This window comes from Haliaeetus albicilla, chromosome 5, assembly GCF_947461875.1.
Source record: "Haliaeetus albicilla chromosome 5, bHalAlb1.1, whole genome shotgun sequence".
NCBI lineage: Eukaryota > Metazoa > Chordata > Aves > Accipitriformes > Accipitridae > Haliaeetus > Haliaeetus albicilla.
This window is the reverse complement of record NC_091487.1, coordinates 42,911,233-42,926,513: the sequence shown is the minus strand read 5'-3', so window position 1 is coordinate 42,926,513 and position 15,281 is coordinate 42,911,233.

The following is a 15,281-nucleotide window of genomic DNA, read 5'->3' as shown; positions in this document are numbered from 1 at the left end:
GCTCATTTTTTATTTCTCAGTCAGCTTTCCTACAAATGCAATTGCACTGACTTCAGCAGAGCTTCATGGGTGTAAATCAGGATGACAGGAATTCAGGGTGAGGCATCTACTCCCTCTCTCCTCTCCCAGCTCCTACTGTTCAGGCTCTGCATCTGCCTTCTGCAGAATTCACCCTCTTTCTCTGTCCCTTACATTCTCCATCAGGTATTGCTATCCACTGTAGGTTACAGCAGGTGTTTGCACAGTGCTTTGAGATCCTCTGTCAGTGGAGGCTGCATTACCACTAAAGACAAACACCTCCTCAGTTCTGCCCTCCGCCTTGCTGTCACTATCACCTTGCAGGATGCGCCCGAGTGAATGGCACAGTTCCTATACTGACACAAGCTGAAGGTAGTACTGAAGAGCCTTCTTTTGGCTGCAAAACCAGACTGCCAGAGCTGATTGCTTGTCCAACGAGGTGCTACCACACCACGGCACTGTAGGTCCCGTAGGCACTCCAGTTTCCCCACTCTGAGCTAAAAAACATTTATACTGAGGAGATGGAAGAGTTAAGGGAAAATACAAAAGGTTGGTGTTTACCTGGTGCTCCGCTGGGTTCAAAAGGTTTTAGCATGAGTTCATTTTTTTGCCCCTTTCTCCCTCCATCTCAACAAAAGTGCGCAAGATCCTCACGCAGGTATTTTTGCATGTAACACAGACATCTTCACAAAAAAATAGACATGAGCTGTGCTATGGAGGACTGTTTTGGTGCATAGCCATTTATGCTTGCCTGGCAGGCGACACACACACACACTTCCCATTCACCACTACCTCCTTTAGGGAACAGTTAAGCTATGGTTTCACTGACATTTTCCTCTGGCTCTGTGGGGACTGGTCAGGGGATGACAGAATGTACACCTTAGTGCTGTTAAACCAATCACATGAGTATTTTGAATAAGCCTGTAAGGAATTCGCCCTTCAGCTCATAATTAGGTGTATTATATCTTTATTACCAGGGTACCATGGGCTTTCCAACAGGCCATTGTCACTGCCACAGGACTCGCGCTCTCCAGATCGTTATGAATGCCATACAGAGACAGCAAGGTCTCCTGCATGACTCCTACTGGAATTCTCCAAGCACAAGTCACTGCTTGGTACATAATCAGCTCTCTACTTCTAATGTTTACTTAAAAATTTATCTGCCATAGAGGATGTTCACAGAGTAAAGGGGGGCACCATCTTTCCCAGCTATGATTTACCGTAGACACAGTGCAATAAATAGGTACTTCTTGGAGTGCATTCCAAGGCTGGAGCAAGAAAAGTGGATGAGATGTGCAGAAGGGTTTGTTGTTGTTGTTGTTTTGTTTTTCTTTTTAATGAAAACCTCATTACTTCCATGTTTCCTCTTCATATTCCAGGTCAGCAGTTGATGGTGAAATTTGAGAACGACCATGAAGGGTGAACCTTTATGCTCTTTGGACCACAGAGGAGCTCACTTTTGATCTCTTTAAACCTACCCACTCACCCTTTCTGATGAGAAATTCCTACTAGCTCAGGATGACATTCCTGCCAGACTCTGAATGTCATCATATGGAGATCTGCTCCCACACAGAAGGGTGCAGAAAAGATGATGTGCTAATGAGCTACCTTCTTATCCCTGCTGTCAGTTCAGTGACTCTCCCTCCTCCTCTTCCCTTCCCCTGAACTGCAAATGAAATTGCTTTCCAGCAGCACTGCTAAGAGCCCAGTCCATCTGCAACCCTGGAATCCCTCCAGAGGGCAAAGTCTTGGCTTTGTGCTTCAAATTATCTTGTCTTTTCTCTAGAGAAGAAGAAAGGAAATACCAACCAGGGCACTGATGCATCCAGACTGAGCAGTTGAAATGAGGCTTGAAATGAGGCCAGCAACCCTTTTGCCATCGGACTACCCAGGCTGTCCTCCTGCCAGTGCTCAGCAGGCCAGTGCAAGCCTGTTGCCACCATGTCACTAGTACTGTTACTCTGCTTGGTAGTGCAACTTGTGCCTCTGAGCCTGCTCTCCTCATGCCTTTCTAAATACATTACCTAGCACCCAGCAAGCACATATCTAACACAGAATGGATAGCCCAACGCTTAACTCGTCTCCCATGTTCCATAAGGAACTTTACAATTTCTGCATGCACAGGGCTCAGGCACAGGCAAACAGGGTACTCCAACATCACTCACACTGGTTGCCACTTAAACTCGGGCAAGCCACTTTCCCCTCCCACTCTTCCTAGGTGTAAAGTGGGGCTAATACTCATCTGCCTCCAAGAGGGATAGTTAGACTCAATTAGCTAGCTTAAGAAGAGTTCTGCACATTACTAGAGGACACTGATGCAACGTCCAAGCCTGCTCAGGCAAGAAGTATGCTCAGGCTAGAGGCAATGAATACAGCAAGGTCAATGCTATGGTTCCATGGTACCTGTGGCCTACTGAAGGCATAAAATCATTTCAGGTGTCATGGTTATCAGCATCTTTCTTTCACATCATCTCTCCATATGCAGATTAGAGCTTGCTGAGAGGTGAATGATTCTACTTAGGTCCCTTGGAAATGAATGAGGAGAATGAGAGATCAGCAGAGGATAAAAAAACCTGCTAAGTGAGAACCCTGCATGGGAAGAGGAGCAATTTGCCTGCTCAGTTTTCTTAGAGGATCAATAGGTACGACGTTTGACAAATAACAGTATCTAAGCAGTTGCTTTAATTTCTCTCATACAGAGGCAACATATCAGGAAAAAGATTTTTCAATAAAAATTTGATGAAAACCCATGATGATTTCAAACCATGTTTTTCCCCAACTCCCTTGTTTATGAAATCTATGCCAGCCTTTTTTAGCATTTTCAATTTCAAGAGTCTTACTGAGAACTGTTTTCTGCCCTGCCATTGTTTCTTAGTTTCCCATTTATAGCTTCTTTTTGACTAGCCTGGTCACAGAGTATGAAATTATTTGTTTTCAAATCCAGTGCACTAGGTTCTCAGCAAACAGCACAGAAAAACTGAGGAATTCAGCTTGTAACTATTTTGATCTGATGCCTTCTGGAAAAAGGCACACATAGCCACCAGCTGGCCTTCCCACATGGATTTCTTCCACTTTAGGGCTCTTTAGATGTTCTTTACTGCTACTGCTCAGTCATCTGATGCAACCGATACTGTAACATGCCACAATGACCCTTCCACTCAGGTACTGAGTCCTCTCACCTCACGGTGCGTTCCAGCATGAGCAATATAGAAAACACGAAGCTATTGCACAACCATACCATGACACCTTTCTTCCATTACCTCCAGCACAGTGTCTTGCAATTCCTTTTTAATTGCTCTCATAATCTTCCTCTACCACATATATATCTAAAGAACAGCCAAAAATAGCTCAAAGAAAATAGGCAAATTCTGTTACAGGGAAAGTGGCTGAAGTTTGACAGAGGGGTTACTTCTCAGGCTGAAGGTTTCACAGAGGATGCTATGGAGTCTAGTTTTGACTCTTCTTTGGTGCAGAACTCATTATTGTGACAGAACTAGATCACATACCTGCTGATGTTTGAAAGAAGACGCATGGCAGAACTATATTTATGTTCAACATACATCAGGTCACCCTGGCTTGAAGGAAGGAAGAGAAGAGACCCAGTCCTTGGCTTAGATTTGCTCCCTCGTATTTGTACTGCTTGACTGCAAGAAGCACGGTATGTAGGCTTTGCATTAGATGAAAAGAGCCCTCTTCTGCTACATCAATCACTGCTTTGGGCCACTCCATCATCTTGCAGCAAAATCTAAATCCTTGCTGCTGTTGCACTTAACCTGCCTACCCATGTATCCATCCACAATTACTCGATCATAGCCAAGCCCTTGACACACAACAGCTGTCTGCTCTGCTCCCCTCCCCTCTGTCTGCTCACCCATGGAGATCCAAGGGCTAAGAAATCCCAGGGCTCTACTGTACTGCTTTGCACTACATGGCAGCACAAACTTGGAAAGCCAGTTTAACGAGGCAGCTAAGGGGAAAGAGGAATGCTTGGAGGTGGATATGCACTCTAAACTGCTATGCCATCAGATGTTAGCTTAACCTGTTGAATAGCAGTTTGCTTGCCCTGCTCATTTAGGCTAAAACATATACACACAACCCCACCAGTAGGTCTGAAGGGACAGTGAGAAAAAGCTGGGCCAGACCGAGTGCAGTGAACTTTCCCACCAGGCTGGATCTAGAAGAAACAGCCATCCATAGCCTTCATTCAAGGAGATTTCATATTATAGGCTCCCATTTCAGCACAGAAGGTAATGAAGTGGGCAATAGGAGAAGAATAGGTAGCCAATGATTCAACTGGAGATGCAGCATTAAATGGTCCCTGGGCAACAGTTTGATCACCTCAGCCATCTCTAAGATTGGAGAGAAAAGGCACTGGCAGATTTGGAGGGATTCTTCCTACCTCTGACTCTGAAGGCATCTGTTATGCATAGACTCAAACTCAATTTAAAGTAATCACTAACTGCTTAATCTTAAGCATGTGATTAAGTTCAGCATCAAGTGATTTAAACACATTCTTAACAGTCTTCACCCAGGAACCTCTGATAATTTTGATTGAGTCTTGCTTTGGTAAAATCCTTATTTTCTTGTGTAAGCTTTAAAACATAATGGGGTCTGATCATAACATTATACACACAGATGGTCAGTCCATGAGTGGGCACCACTTTGCCCATTCCTGTTGGAAGCAGTGGAATATGGAATAAAGCTAAAGATTTTGGCATTAGCCTGCAGTGACAGACTTTAGGAATAAGCCTCTGCCAACCAAGATCCTAGAGAGCAGAACACTACTGTCCTCTCACCCTGCATCCACCTCCGCATAAAGCCTCTCTCCCCCAGACAGCGCCCAGGTGCTCCAGCTGACGTTGCAAGCTACCCACTGCTAGAGGCTGGGGTCTTGGCAGGTTGTAGCCAAGGGCTATGGGATCGGAGGCTGTGAGATTAGAGGGTGATTTGGAAAGAGAAAACAATTATCCTAAAGAATCATTAGCCTCTTAAAGGGCCATAAGGTCAACAGCCTTCCTATCTTAGCTGGCACAGATTTCCTAAAATGGGACTTCTACTACAGAAGACTAAAATATATTGGAAAGCCTCCACTGTACTGCAACATGACATGTATATGTACTCCACAATATTAAGAATGGGCTGTGCATGTCCCAGCACTGCCAAGAGCAACTTCACATTCATCAGAAGCTGGAATGCAAGCAGCTATACAACCACTTTGTTACAATTGTCTGGGGGCTCTGGGATAAAAGTTTATTTATTTTCTTACAGGAAAGATGGACTCAAGGAACTGGTTTCTATCCAATACACACAAGTAACAGGACAGAGAGTCTTTCCTCAACAGTGCAATCTGTACCAAGGTGGGGTTCACACATCTTTGGGGGTTTGAAATACACGTGTTAGCTGAGAGTTGCGAAATCTTATACCAAGGATACCGCCAAGGGAACATTTCAAGGCTTTTCCTTGAAATGAGGGGAGGAAAATACCTATTGAAAAAAGCTGACATTGTCAGCTGTTGTCCTGGCACCAGCCTAGTGTTCCCACCTCACAAAAATCTGGCTGTGTTCTCCTTAGCCTGATGTAACCTCAGGCTATGTGTTACACCAGAGTTAGTAAACAGGCGGTGACGATGCCTCTGCTTGTATACAGCATTCCAGTCCAATCATTACATCACGCACCAATCACTCAGGTTATGACTTCGATATTCCACTGACACACCAGTCATCAGCCTCCAGCATCCGTGCGACCAGAGTGCCCGCAGCTTTAGTCTGCCTCGGAAAATTCCCCATAGTCAGCACTGCGCAGCTTGCTGCTAGATCTTACACTGGCCGTTAAAGAGTGAGGGTGTCCTGGTAAAATCTGGATCCAGATTCATCCAAATTACATCGCATTTCACCCTGTGTTGACTGGCTGGGTGGCTCTGGGGGATGAGTGCTACAGATGAGGTACAGGGATGCAAGTAGAATTCAGATTGGATTAATCTAAGTAGATTACTTGTAAAAAGCACGTAAGCCACATCAACCTCACTTCTCCCTCTTCTCCGCCTCCCCTCAAAAAAAGTCCCATTGTTTTTCAAGAGCCCAATAGGCCCAGATGTCTGTATCCCTGCACCCACACTACCCTTTACTCCAGCCAAGGCAGATAAACTGCACTTACATTCTGATCTGGTGACATTGTCACTGTCACCACACACAGACAGACATAACTACACAGGGTATTTGGCACTGGGAAGATACCACAGCACCTCAAACTACCAAAGAGCTGCTGAGAGCTGACATTATAGGGGGAAGAGCAACAAGGAAGTCTCTGCCCTTGGTATAAATAGATAAGGCTACTGAATTCAGCATGACTAAGTTTAGCTTTTGCTCTTAGGTAAGCAACAAAAAGCTCAGCATGTAGCAGGGTCTGAGATAAGACAAAATTAGGAACATGAAAAGAACTGAAATCTGCAAGGTAGAAACGTCATGGCAGAGCTGGAAAAGGTTAGTGCCAGGTCAGGATCTATAGCAGAACCAGAGCAGATGGAGGAAAACAATCTCATAGGGAACACCGATGGGTCAGAGTCAGCCAAGAGAGGAACAACATCAGGACATGGTCAGTGAGCACAGGAAAAATTTCAGACTATGCCACCGCAGCTACATGCATGGAGGAGTTACCCAAGCAGATGTGAGAACAGGCTAACAGTAAATACCTTGTTCTGCCAACATTGGATGCTGTTTTCGGCCACAGGTATTAAACCACTGGCAAAGTATGACAGCTCTTGATGGAGCAGAACTCTATTTGCTGGTGCCCACAGGTCACTGATAGCTGAGGAACTCCTAAAGCAGAGCTCAAATGCCTTCACTAGTGATCTTAACCAGCCAAGAGCTTGGTCACTGCCAGCCTGTATCATTTTGCTGTCAGTCTTACACTTACTGTGTGGCCCAGTGCCTGTCCCTCGAGTCACCATGTTCCCTGCACAGAAGGGGATGCAATGTCACATGAATCACTTTCCTGTTGCCTCCCAATTAAGAGCACGGACCACAGAACTGCACTGTCAACACTTGGCACGCATGGCTTACGTGGCAAGGAGGTGCAGCGAGAACACCTTCCCTGCACCTAGAAAAGCTGTCGAGTTACCCTTCCTTACCATGCATTTGACCAAAAGGCTGGCAGTGGCCTTCTCACATTTGCACTGGGAGCATGGAAGCTGTAACTGGTTAATGGACTGGCTGTTCAGGGCTGCAGGAGCCCTGCTTGCTTAGGCATTCAGACACCTCGTGGCAACACAGCTACCATTTCACGCAAAACAGCACTCATGCCTTATTACGATCAGGGAACAAAAGCAAAGGACACCACCTCTGGGTAGTGACTTCTTGTTTCTGCCTGGAGAAGGGAGGTGAAGTCAGTGCCTCCAGGCACAGGCATATCTAGATGACACAAAGCTAGGGCAGAAATGCCACGATCACAGTAAGCCCAGCTGGTACAGCCACACACTCTTTGCACTGACGGTGCCATGAGTCACGAGCAGTAGAGGTGGAGCAGCCCGGCAGCTCCCGGTCTCCCTACGTGCCTGGAGTCAGCTTCCCTGAAACACATCCCCTTGCACAGTGCAGCCACAGGGAATTCACCCCAGTTCATGCTAATGCTCTGACTCACCCTGTTGATCAGCCTCTCTCTTTGCAGCCACTACAACAGTAGTCTTGGCCAGGCAATCAAGTTCCTGAAGCCCAGCCACTGGTGTTCCTCCTACCTGCCTTCTGTTACCACCACAGCCTGTGACTTGACGCAATATGCCCCCACGAGCCTTCTGTTTCCATCTTAGTGCAGGACAGCACAAACATTCTGCCACATGGATCAGGTTTTTCATACGGGGCAGAAAGGAAAGTTTCCCTCCCCAAAAAGAGCACAGTAAGACACAGGTATGGCTGTTTTTCTTTTTAAAGCCAAACCCGGACTTCAAAGAGACTGCAACCAGAGCCATTGCCAATCTGGTAACAGACCACAAAAATTATGACTTCTCTTAAAAAGAGAATCCATTTTATTTCACTAGAAAAATTCTGTTCCCACATAGGCTACAGGTCCACTGTCTGACCTCTCATTCCAGAGGGCTTGGAAACATCATGTCTCCTAAACTGAACTGAAAGAGGTTTAATGTTGAAACATTTTATCTTCAACATCTTTAATAGTTTTTAAGTATTTGAGAGTCATATCCCCATGATGGAAGTGATAACACCGAACTTTCAAATGCTGCTACAGTGAACTGCCACAAAGGTTTTGAAATGTGGAATGCTCCAGGACCACCCAGGACGGGTCACAGCCAACACGCACAACAGCTCTGCCCAGGCAGACGCTTTTCCTGTTTTGATCTTGCGCTTGGTTGAGTGTACGAGGACAATACCCATTATTGGCCATACAGAAAGTCCAACAGATACCGATTACTTTTGAGTACTCTCAGCTGTCCAGCTATGCAAGTTCCTGCTGTCCCCACATGCAAGAAGGTGGCAGGCACTTGACTTCACAGAGCAGCATGACTGACACCCAGGTTACAGGCAGGAGCATATCCAACTTTGGAGAGATGCTCAAGAACTGACCGCTGGCCCACAGCATGGAAAGGATGGTTTGGACAGACTGCTGGGCAGCACATGTCACTTATGCATTTGTGCTCCAGGCTGAACGACAGCATTTCTGTGGAACCTGTGTGTATTCACACAAGTCCTTCCATGCCTGTTATCCTGGCACTCAGCTTTGTCTTCTGGGGCAGAGAGACAGCCTGATCTCACACACAGATGCTCTCTCTGAATTAAAGAGCTGGCAGAACTTGCCTATCATATTTGCCAGGGCACCACAAGGAAGACAGGCAATGCTTAGCAGGTGTGCAAGTCATTTCTTGGCTTATTAAGTGTTTTTTCCATAACATTTTGTTCTAAATAAATAGCATTGTGCTTTAAGAGGAAGGTGGTGATCATTGGCACGTTCTGCTCCTCGTCTTTGGGAAGAGCACCTGTAATTAGTAAGGACAGATCTTCAGATCTGCTGGACTAATTACAAAAAGATTCAGCAATGGAAGCTGCAGACCTAGGTTACCAAACTAAAGGGAGAAGAAAGCAGGGTTTTATTTTGAGATAGCTGAGAACTAAGGGCCCCAAACCTAAGTGGACATGATTTAGGAAATCACAAAAGGAGAGGGGTTACTGTTGAGCTAGCATCTGTCCTATTAATAGCACAAACCCGAACATGTTAGCTCACATACAACACATCTACAGTTATTTTTCAAACCTCGAGCAGTTCTCAAGATATGTACCAGAGGTACTAAAATATAAAGACAAATATTTTCAGCTGTTTATTATAGGGATTCTCCCCAGGACTGCAAATTCCCTTTAGACAGAGGCATAGTCTTAACATCAGAACACAAAGTTCTGCTCGGTGTGGCCATGTTTAAAGCAAAGTCTTTCAGTATTTGTCACTAACAATAATCCGCTTGGTATGAGCCACAACTTCAGGACCATTTAGGGCTTTTTGTCACAGCAACCAGACTTTTAGTAATTCTAGAAATAAGCAAATCTCATTTGCTGATACAACAGCATAAAACATTTTGTCTTCCTCTGCATTAAGCATCAGGTTAGCTAGCTCAGTTGCTTGCAGCAACACTCAAGTGTTCAAAAGAATGAAGTGCAATATAAGCAAGGCATACTTACGCATTAGAAGCTGTAAAGGAGAAAGGATCCAGCAAAGGAGCCACTTCTTATCAAGATAGCTACTTATCTCTCTTTCTCCAGGCTGATCCATAAGTCCCACATGGTGAGTGGTTGGTTTATTGCTTTGATTAGACAGTCAACACACACCCCCTCCTACCTGGAGCAACTAAGAGTCTAAACAGAAATACTATTACTACCGTCCTCTTTGCCTTGATAAGGATTTGGATGAGTGGGTAGCAGGTGGGTTTCCTTTCTCCCTCAGATAAAGACTATTAGTGACTGCTGCAGGTGCAATTCCTTCCCTCTGGCTACAACAAGGAAGAGCAGGGCTGTTGGGGGACTCACTGCCCTCCTTACAGTAGGGTGTGCTGGGCTCTGCCAGCTAGCTGGTAAAAGGAGGATTTAGTTCCTCTTTGTGCTGCTTAGTCTCATTCTAGACTTCACCCTTACTCTCTCTTTATAGGCCTTTCTCACATCTCTTTAGCTGTGTAGTTTATGGGCTTTGTTCTCAAGGAGAAGCCTCTTGTGCTGTTATCACACTTGGGAACCTGCTGCTTCTTGCTTTCAGAAAGCATGCCAGCTAGTTCTGCTCCTTTCTTAAAGCTTGGTGAGAGGCCTTGGAGCTCACTTCTCTGCTGGCAAGTAGAACATGAATGTCAACATCCTTCCACCCTTCAAAATTCCAGATGATGCTGTAATGTCACCCTGTTTGGGGTTTCTCAGTAGTCAGGGGATGAGATGGTGCTTCAAGGTTTGCATTTGTTCTGCAGCTCTTGCTTTGCTGTTAGTACATCAATCAGATATTTCAGAACTCTCAGCTTGTGCCTGTTTGAGGCTTTGCGATCATTCTCCAGCTAGCTGTGTCTTGGGTTTAGTAGAAAATGAATCCATAATCTCTAGGCCACAGAGAAGCAATGCTTGTTACAAAGATGCTGTGACAATGTGGGCAAGAACAGCTGTAAGCAAGTCACAACAAAACTTTATCATTGCAAATTGGTGAAGCTTGTCTGACACCACAAATCTGTGGAAATTCTGGAGCTTGGCTCCAACTGACTGAGGTTACATTTCGGCTATTTCCTGTGATGCTCCTGAAATGGAAACTTTCTGCTCTTCAAACAAGAGGATTGGATGGAAAGGCACTGTAGGTAATAGATATAATGACATCATATAATCTTTGTTGCAGTTAAAGCTACATAAAACAGTTATTTTTCTGTTATTGGCTCTTCATCTAGAGGAGTGGGGGTGTAATTTTAAAAAGCTGCTGCTCTGCAGGTTAGGATGTTCTTTTCAATCTCCAGGCTATGCTGCTCATGTCCAATTAATGCTCGTGTGCTGTTGTACCAATTCAGTTTGAGTAACAGCTCCCTTCTCCTCCTCTTTCCCCCAGTCACCAGGATAAACCCCATGACGTAAACCAGTCCTCTTTCCCCATTTACATATGGCCAGACTAAGCGAGTCCAGCATTGTCTGGGAGGGAGGGCTCTTCATCCCCTCAATAAGCTAATGGCTCTTCCTTGTTCCGTCCACGCTCTCATCTTTCTTTTGAACCATAAACAGTCTTTCAGTTGCGGCTTCAGCAGGGTATTGTGCAACAGCCTTAACTCTTGTTGATTTGGCAGGTGTTCCCCTCATGCAGCCTGGAACCACGCTGGCATGTCTCAAATAACAGTACACAGTTAATGCCCCCCAGTTTTCCTCTCTTACCCAGTGCAATCATCTCCCCTTTAACAGTTCCTGTCTGCATCTCACCTAATAACTTGTCATGCATTACCCTATTAAATACTTCAATGAAGCCTAGACAAACTACATCTGCACATTCTCTTCTCTGCAAAAGTCAATTGTTGAAGACAGCTGTGAAGTTAGTCTGCAATGAAGTGTTTTGCTAAGCCCATTGTGTATTTCAACTATATTTGCATCCTGAGTTACTCTTTCTGTCAAAGCACATAATAGAAAGATTTGTGTGTTATTGAGATCAGGCTAACAGATCTTCAGTTTGCTACATTTAATTTTATTTTTCATGTCTCAAATGCATGCACTGCTTGCTGTTTTCCAGTCATGTGGTACCTGCCCCACTTAGATATATTTACATTCCTTGCTAATAAACTCTTGTTTTGTGTCTGTTCTTTCACCTCCCTTGACACAAGCACCAGGAGTTCTTAGAACTGTGCTTTTGCTTCAGATGTGGTAATTTTTTAAAAAGCCTCCTAACAATCACCATGCTGTCTTTTATTGGTTTGCATCTAAGCTATCTTCAGCCTTGACAGTCATATCTTTGCCTGTTATCTCACTTCTTTCTTGATCCTCTTTTTATTTGACTAGAAAGCTTCTTACTGAGTTTTAAACTCTTTGTGATGTGTAAATTACCCCTAACTTTTGCAGCTCTTGCTTCATTCCATAGCACACTGTCAAAACAGTTGCATTATTGCTTTCCCATCCTGTATGATATTCTTATTATTTCTTAAACCCCTTTTCAAATCAGCTGGTTACTTCCCTAAACACTTTTCCTTCCCTGCTTAGGATGCAAATTGTAGATTGCTTTCTATCTTTGACTTAAAATTCTGGGGGTCTCTGGCATTTCTGTCTTTGGACTCTTCAGTCTACCTGCTTGTATCAACCAGTTCCTTCAGGTTTTTCTCAAATCCGCTTTGTTAAAATTTTACCTATAAACTCATTTTTCTTCTCTTTATACTGGAAGTGAAACTAAATCGCCTCCTGAAGTAAGTGAAACTAAATGACAACACTAAATCAGCCCGGATAAGTTGCTGACATTTACAGTCAAGGCTGAGGTTCCCAGCCCAAGCCATGTGAGCCCATGCCTCCTCCATCTGTGTCTCACCTTAAAGCTGCCAACATGGACATCCACACGACTCCTCAAAATGCCCTTCTAGGTGTCAGCATAGTGTCTGGGCAGCAGAGTAAGGCCATGGGGAGCGAAGAGCGGGGAGTTTCACTGCGCAGAAGGATGAGCCAATCTAGTTCATGGCTCACAGCCTGGCACTCAGATGAGCTCCTGGGCTTGGGATGCTATGGGCTCAAGCAAAAGGGGTTTCCAGCAGGTCTGTACTCAGCTTTTACGTTCAGTATCCAGTTTGCTCATCCCTCAAGCTGTGCTAGCAGGAGGTGTTTGAGTTTCTTTCCTACCCCAAAGGAAGAAAAGACAAAATTCCCTAAGTTCCTGCTACAACCCTCCACACCATCTCCTCAGTCTCTGCTCACCATGCCTGCCCTTTAACCAAGACAAAATCCAGTCTGAAATTGGGAGTTCTGATTCTTTATGGAGAAATTTTTTATGGACCAGGGCTGGGGGGACCTCGGTATCAGTCAGCAACATAGAATGTGACAGAGGAGCAGAGTGACCAAAGCAACCAAGGCCAGCTCCTGCCACCAGGGTCAAAACTGCCCACCAGCTTGAAGTGAGAACGGGAGGGGAAGTCAGCAAAAAGCATAGTGCAGCAGATCACTTTGGTGTACAAGACTCAAAAGCCAAAATGATAATGCTGGGTTTTCTTCAGAGGACTTCTCAGTCAACTACCAGGCCACTGGGGATTGATGGCGTGTTAAAATGTTTTTTGGATCTATGGATTTTTTTCCCCCCTCATGTAAATAATTCAAATACAAATCAAGTTTGTCATGGCTCAATCAAGTGTGTCATTCCCATCTGCAGGCATTCAGTAGTCTTTAGGATATGAATTGGGTACACTGCAAAAACTACCAACACAGCTGACAACAGTCAGAGCTGTAGCAGCCATAGGGGTGAACAGACTGAACACGGAGTGGGTCAGCAGCAGCAGCAGCAGCAGCTTAAGTTCTGTCCTGCAGAAGAATCCTCCAAACTATTAATCCTATTATTAGTGTTGACATGCAGGCCACCTAAATGTGGAAACTGACTTCCCTGCCTTGTTTGATTTCCACCTGAATGGTGCTTTGTATGCACAGTTTCCTTATTGTCCTAAATATGCAACTTTTGTTTTTCAGTCTGGTGTCCATACAGTACTGCATCCGCTAGAGTTTAAGGTTGTTCTCTTTAAAGTACTGGTACGTCCTTTGCCATTTTTAATTCTCTTTGCTCGGGACTGTATTTAACCCCATGAATTAAAGCATTTAACAACAAAAGTGCATTCCCTTTGCATGTAGCAAACATATCCAAATACACCCCTGCCTACTGTTCCATACATCATTCCTGATCCCCAAGCTTTAATATGGAAGCTTTGACAATGCCAATTCTGTATTTCCATGTTTGAAACAAGGATGACTGCATATTTATATGGTAAGTGTTCACATCTGGAGGAGATTTGTAAATGCCATAAGAATTGGATTCAGCAAACAGAAGTAAGACCCTTGGTGATGCCCATGGACATGGCATCGTGAATATCAGGAGAATAGTACTGATTTATATCACTTTAAAAGTCTGTGGCATTGTTTGAACCTCACCTCCAACTGCAGTAGCTGTAATCTTTACTGAAGCCTTAGGGAAAAGGGGCAGATTTAATTTTTAGATTCTCCTGCCTGCTCACTATAGAGAGGGGAAAGCAGTGCCAAGCTGTTGGAGGAAGATGTGGTGGTATCTGGAAATGAACTGGCAATCCTCCTGTCCCCAGTCAGTATTTTCTGATATTTTCTGTGTGTTGTTTGGTATTTTCTGTGCCCTCAGCTTACTGAAGCAAATAAGAGCCTGAAACACAAGATGAAGCTAATGACAGTTTCAATCCACTGCTACCTGTCATGCCAGCTCTGTTGGTTCTTCTGGCTCTGGGGTGATTCACCACTATCCTGAAAAACAGGCAGCTCTGGCACTGTCAGTCACCGGGCACTAACATGGGAATGCTCACTCTGGGGAAGCAGAGCATATACTGCTGAAGAGAAACTAGCTCCTCCTTTTCTTGAAACCTGGAAAAACTAGTTTCAGGATGTAAGAAATAAAGCTATGATTGCCTTTTTCTCCTTCCTAAAGGTTTCCAGCCCAAAATAAAAATTCTTACTGCTTCTACGCTCTTTTATTATTATTGTAATCAACAGAGTATGACCATTATCTTCCCTTCCTTTTTCCCTTAGTAACTTTTGAACTGTTGAAGTCCTATGGCTTTTTTCCATTTCCTTTTGTTGTACTCCTGCATCTACGTCATGTTCCTTAACAGTAAACTCCATTGCTGCTCCACATCCTCCCTCACACCTGTTTGAGCATTCCTGCGGTTCAGTTTGGCAGGCTGTTCTCCTTGCCTTATGAATGCAAGCTCCAACAACGCTGACAGACACTAAATCCTCTCCTCAGTATCCACCTGCTTTACTTGCATAGCTGCACCTGTACCATCTGCAAGACACCACTTCTGCTCAGCCCTTCAGCCCTGGTGATCCTCATGTCCTTTGATTTATTTAACCAAAGTATATTGAAGGTACAGTCAGCAACAAGAAATGGATTAATGAAAGCTTGAAACCAAAAAAAATTCTTAACCTCTTGCTGTATATGCCACAACTTCAATAACAGTCTTCCCCCAGCCTGTGCTCCTAATGATGGAGCAATATCCCAATGTCTTTACACAAGAAAATCAGGGACTTGACTTCAGAAGGAGTTTCTAACCTCATACCTAATTG